Here is a 5,709-nt window from a genome sequence, read left to right on the forward strand (position 1 = left end):
TTTTTGGACAATTTTCTCACATGAGGACTTGCATAAAGCTAAATGAGGAGTTGATAGACCAAAAAAAAGATAAATTTTTGGATAAAAGATGCTGTTTGGAAAAATCTCATGTAGAGATTCATAAGGATTAGTGCGAGGAGTTACATAGAGTTGCACAAAGAAATGCTCACAGAAAGTATTCTCATGCAAAAATTTGCAAAATTGAGTGCAATAAAGGGGACTAGACTCATAATTTTGACTAGATTTTGAAGAGATTTTAAATGTTTTTGATAGTTTTGAATAGGTAGTTTATTGTGTGGACAAGTTTTAGATAGATAACAAGATATTTTTCAAGTTTTTGACAGCATTTTGGTTTTCAAAAAGATAATTGTTTTCAGATAGACATGGGAAGTAAGTAGTAGTCACAAATAATCCAACTGAGGACAAAACAACTTAGAGGGATGGGGGAGTCTTGACCTTTAGTTTTTTTGATATATTTAGACAAGTTTAAATACTCAACAACAAACATGCTTTATCCCTATAACAAAAAATTGTAGAGGAAGCAAAAACTTTATCTCACAACTAATGTGCATGTGTTCACCTCACATAATCGTGTCACCCCACTAGAGGGTGCCCATGTTTTTGGTGTATTCCAAGGACTCAATAACATATAAACTAAATAAGAACCCTTGTGGCAAGGTTCAAGCACATATACCACCTTCTAGCATCTAGGTACATGCCCATGGTGAGAATCTATAGGATAGATTCTTCCCCCTCCTTGCACAAAGATTATGCCTCATTTCAGAGGTGAACTGGGTAGCAACTAAGTAAGAGTTTTTAGTTGGCTTCAATTCATATTAACCCTTGATGGCTTCATAAGAAAAGTTAAGGCCAATAGCCCACACCAACATCTAAAAGTGCACATACTTGACTAGCAAGACTAGGGCCGATATTGACTAGTGCAATATAAAGAGCCTCCTCTACCTCATCACCTTGCCCAAACACACAAGAAATATTCATCATCAAGCTAGCTTAATTGATCCATACTTGTCTTTTGTCAAAACTTTGATTTTATAAAAGAAAATCATCACCCCTTCATAGAAAAGACTCCTAGAGGAGAACTACTAACTTGCTTGCCTCCCTTGGATGTCATCTTTCAAAGGTGTCTAGGTTTCTGATTTACTCTTGGGCATCACTTCTAAGTAGTAAAGAGTATACTCGCCTATTCATTTTTCTTGCACCCTATGAAGTTCATAAGCCCTATTTATACTATGTGTAAGAAAGAAGTAAAAGAAAACATGATGTTTAAGTGGGTTTGAAATGATTTCTTGGACATGCATATCTTCAACAAACATCCATCAATCAAATAATCTGGACATGTTTCAAGTGTTTGTGATAAGGTATTTTTGACAAGCATCCACTAAACCACTTTTAAGTTGTCAAAAACCAGAAATCAAAAATGAAATTGCTTTAGAAACAACTTGTTACTAAAAACATGATGATAAAATTAAATTTTAAAATTTGCATTTGCATTTGTTGATGCAAAATTTTGCGCAAAATCCTGCACAAGCCTATGCAAGAAAATGGTGTGTACTGCATGAGAAACCACACAATTATACACTTTTTTGAATGGGGAAGTACAATAAAAGGGGAAAAATATCAATTTCTTCACATAGAAATGAGATTTCTCATGTTAGAATTTGGAAAACTGTATAGACAACAATTATAGAATAATAAAAAATGCAAAAGTACAAGATAAATGAGGCCATAAACTTGATTTCTTGGCCCCACAGTGGGTGCCAAAAATGTATGTGTTAATTATGTTCTATTAATCAACCACACTTCAACACGATCCTTACATGTGAAACCATACTACAATGAACATTGAGTCATTCATCTGAAATAATTTGGCAAATTGATTTGTTTCCTTCTAACTAGATCGATTATGCTATTTCTCTTGGAACAAGAAGCTAGCAACAAGAACTCTAGTATAAAGGATTTTGTAAAGCCATATGAGAATGCAATATTAATCTATATGAGATGCAACTAATTTAAGAATGAAAGAAAGAAAATTATAATATATGTATGCATATTACTCTAAGATGATATTATGATGCTAGAGAGTGTAAAAGCTATGGAGGTATGAGCAAGTGAATATTTCAGCATAAATTTGATACTAAATCAATTCAACCTCTTTAATGAGGAGTTGAAGGCTCCTTAAATAGAATCCTAGGATCAATCAACGATCAAGATAAATTGGAATGAACGATCAAGATTGGAGATGAGACTCAGTCAGAATGGAAAATTCTCTATGTAGGTGAGGTTATCTGATTCAAATCTGAGTGTGATGGAGAGTTAACTAAGTTTCATCTTACTCTGAGAATGAGTTAACTGAGTTAATTCCAATTTGAGTTCTAGATTACTTAGAATTCCCATTTTGAACTAAAGAGATTATTTTGGAGAAGATATTTAATTTAATAAAATAGGATATGACCTTATAAATGCATATTTTTAATTAATTGAATAATTACACTCAATAAGTAAAATAAGGATATTATCTTATTAAATTAAATACATTAGATTACTTTGCACATTAGCTAAAGAGGTAAGATCAATTTAATCAAAGTATGAAGACTTATAATTAAATTAATCTTAATTAATAGGTTTAATGTAGCTAATTTGAGTCCATAATTAGGAATTAAATAAAGAGTGTGATTAATGTAGATTAGGGTTTTCCACATCTGACACTTAGGTCAAGTAGTGAGTATCAGAATTAGAATTACCTAGTATAATTGGACTTAGGATTGATCAGATAGACCAAAATTGGTTAAGATGGAAATGTGCCAATTTTGGGGTATTATAGATACCACTAAATTATGATCAATGAGGGAGATGAATGGAAGATAGCCTTGAAAACTACAAACATTTTGTATGATTGGCTTGTAATGCCATTTGGACTATCCAATGCCCTAGCTACATTCATGAGACTTGTGAATGAAGTCCTAAAGGACTATATTAGAAAATTTGTGGTGGTATATATATATGATATACTCATTTTTAGCAAGGCTAAAGAGGAACATCTCAATCATTTGTAGACTATTTTCAAGAAGCTACATGATGAGAAATTGATGATAAATTTGGAGAAATATGAGTTCATCAAGATAAAACTAGTGTACCTTGGGTTTGTGTTATCCCAAGGTAATCTAAAGATGGATCCATGAAAAGTAGAAGCTATTTTCAACTAGCCTACCCCAAGGACTACAATAGAGGTAAGAAGTTTGCATGGTTTAGCTCAATATTTTAGAAAGTTCATTAAGTAGTTTAGTGTTGTTTGTGCTCCTATGATTGATACTATAAAAGGAGTAATGAAGACTAGTTTTTTTTGGAATGAGAAAGCTAACCATAGGTTTGAGTTGTTGAAAAGGAAGATTTCCACTCAACCAATCTTGGTTTTACCAAGCTTTGAGAAGTTGTTTACAATTGAGTATGATGCTAACAATATGGCTATTGGTTCTATTTTAACCCAAGAGTGAAGACCAATGGCTTTTCATAGTATGACCTAGAGATGTATGTTATAGTCCAACTATTAAGGAAATGGAGGCATTGCTTGCTTCCAAAGGAGTTAGTGATCTTTTTAGATAATTGGGCTTGGAGTTTCTTAAGCTCACAAGAAAAGTTCAGTCATAAAAATATAAAATTGGTGGAGTATTTATAGCCATGCAATTTTAACATCAAATACAAGAAGGAATTGCAGAACAAAGTAGTAGATGCCTTAAGTTGAAGAGCCCTAACTATACAAGAGATACACTTGCAGAGCATGGGTATTGAAGAATTTAAAGACCTATATGCATAAGATGAAGACTTTGCAGAGATATACAAGGTATGTAAAGAATACAAGAATCATTTTTATGGTGAGATTTCTAACTATACTTTGCAAAGTGATATATTATTTAAAAGAGGTAAACTATCTATCCCTAAAGGGTCAATTAGGGAAGATTTGATTGAAGAGAAGCATAATGGTGTACTTAGTGGGAATGTTGGAACCAATAAAACCTAAGAGTTAGTGTAGAGGTTTTAATTTTGGCCTAAAATAAATTTGGACATTAGGAAGTATGTAGAGAGCTATGTAGTGTGCCAAAAGAAAAAGGGTACATCTTCCAATGCATACCTTTACCAACTTCTTCCCATTCCAAGTAGACCTTGAAAATGTTTGAGCATGCAGTTTGTTGTAGGTTCACCAAGGAAAAAGAAAGGGTTTGATAGTATATATGTTATAGTGGATAGATTCAACAAAATGGCCCACTTTGTTCCTTGCAAGATAGTTCATTATGCTTTCTATACAACACACTTATTCTTCAAGGAAGTGGTGAGGATACATGGGCTACCCATAAGTATAATCTTAGATAGAGACACTACATTCATGAGTCACTTTTGGAAAAAATTATGTCACAAGTTGGTAACTAATCTATCTTTTGGGTCTACATATCACCTAGAGATAGATGACCAAACAAAGGTGGTAAATAGAATCCTTGGAAATCTATTGAGATGTTTGACAAAGGAATATGGAAAAACTTGGAACCAACTTCTAGGATAGACAAAATATGTCTATAATGATACTATGAATAGGAATACTAGCAAGAGTCCCTTTGAAATAGTTTATGGCCTACACCCTAGAGGCATATTTGAGCTTAGAGAACTAAAGTATGGAGAAAAGGGTAGTGGTTATGCTAAGGATTTTGCACATTCCATGAAAGAAGTGCATGAAATAGTGAGAAGAACTCTGCAAGACAATATGAAAAAGATTAAGCAGAAGGTAGATAAAGGAAAGAAAGATGTACAGTTCCAAGTAGGAGATCTAGTCATGGTTCATTTGAACAAGGCTAGGCTACAGAAAGGAGTAGCACACAAGTTGTAAATGAGAAGATTAGGGCCATGTACTATTCTAGCCAAATATGGAAAAAAATGCATACAAGGTTGGGCTCCCTGAAGATATGGATTTGTTTTCAATATTTAATGTTGTAGATCTGATCCTTTACAAGGGTCCAATACCAAATCTAGATCATAGTCTTATATAAGTCATAAAAGAGGCAGTAGACCTGAATCTAAACCCTGCACCACCTAAAAAGGTAGAAAAATTACTTGACTCCATGACCTATAAGAAGACTAGAAAGAGAACTTCCTATGAGAATATAGAGAAATCACATGGACAGGAAGATGAAAAGGCCATTTGGATCAAGGAGACTGAATTCAAGGTATTGGGAGTAGATTCCAACTTACTTAATCCAAGGATGGATTGAAAATTTGTCATTTGGGGAGGATGGTATAGGAGCACCTAGACTTCTTCCTCAAATTTGTTCAAATTTTGGCTTGTACCAAACTTATGCATGTCAATGATCTTGTTTTTACCTTAGGAGGTCTTGTTTGTGTGTTTCTATGTAGATTACATTAGGATCAATCCAACCTAGTTGATGGTTGTTTTAAATGTTGTTAATGCTAGATTAGGAAATGAAGGTCTAAAAGCTTGTCAGGCTTGGAAAAGGGTAGAAATATTCCTAAAATATATTGTAGGATGTTTTTGCATTCATTATATGTTGATTTTATACCCTTATCATGATTATAGAAAAATGATGTAAAAGTTGTCACAATGTTGTTGGACAACATTTTGCAATTTTTAAAAATAGCACGACAACAAACAACAAGATTAGATTCTCTTCGAGGTATCATTATGGG

This window comes from Cupressus sempervirens, chromosome 4 (assembly GCF_028749045.1).
Source record: "Cupressus sempervirens isolate cs-2001-9-10 chromosome 4, ASM2874904v1, whole genome shotgun sequence".
NCBI classification, from domain to species: Eukaryota; Viridiplantae; Streptophyta; class Pinopsida; order Cupressales; family Cupressaceae; genus Cupressus; species Cupressus sempervirens.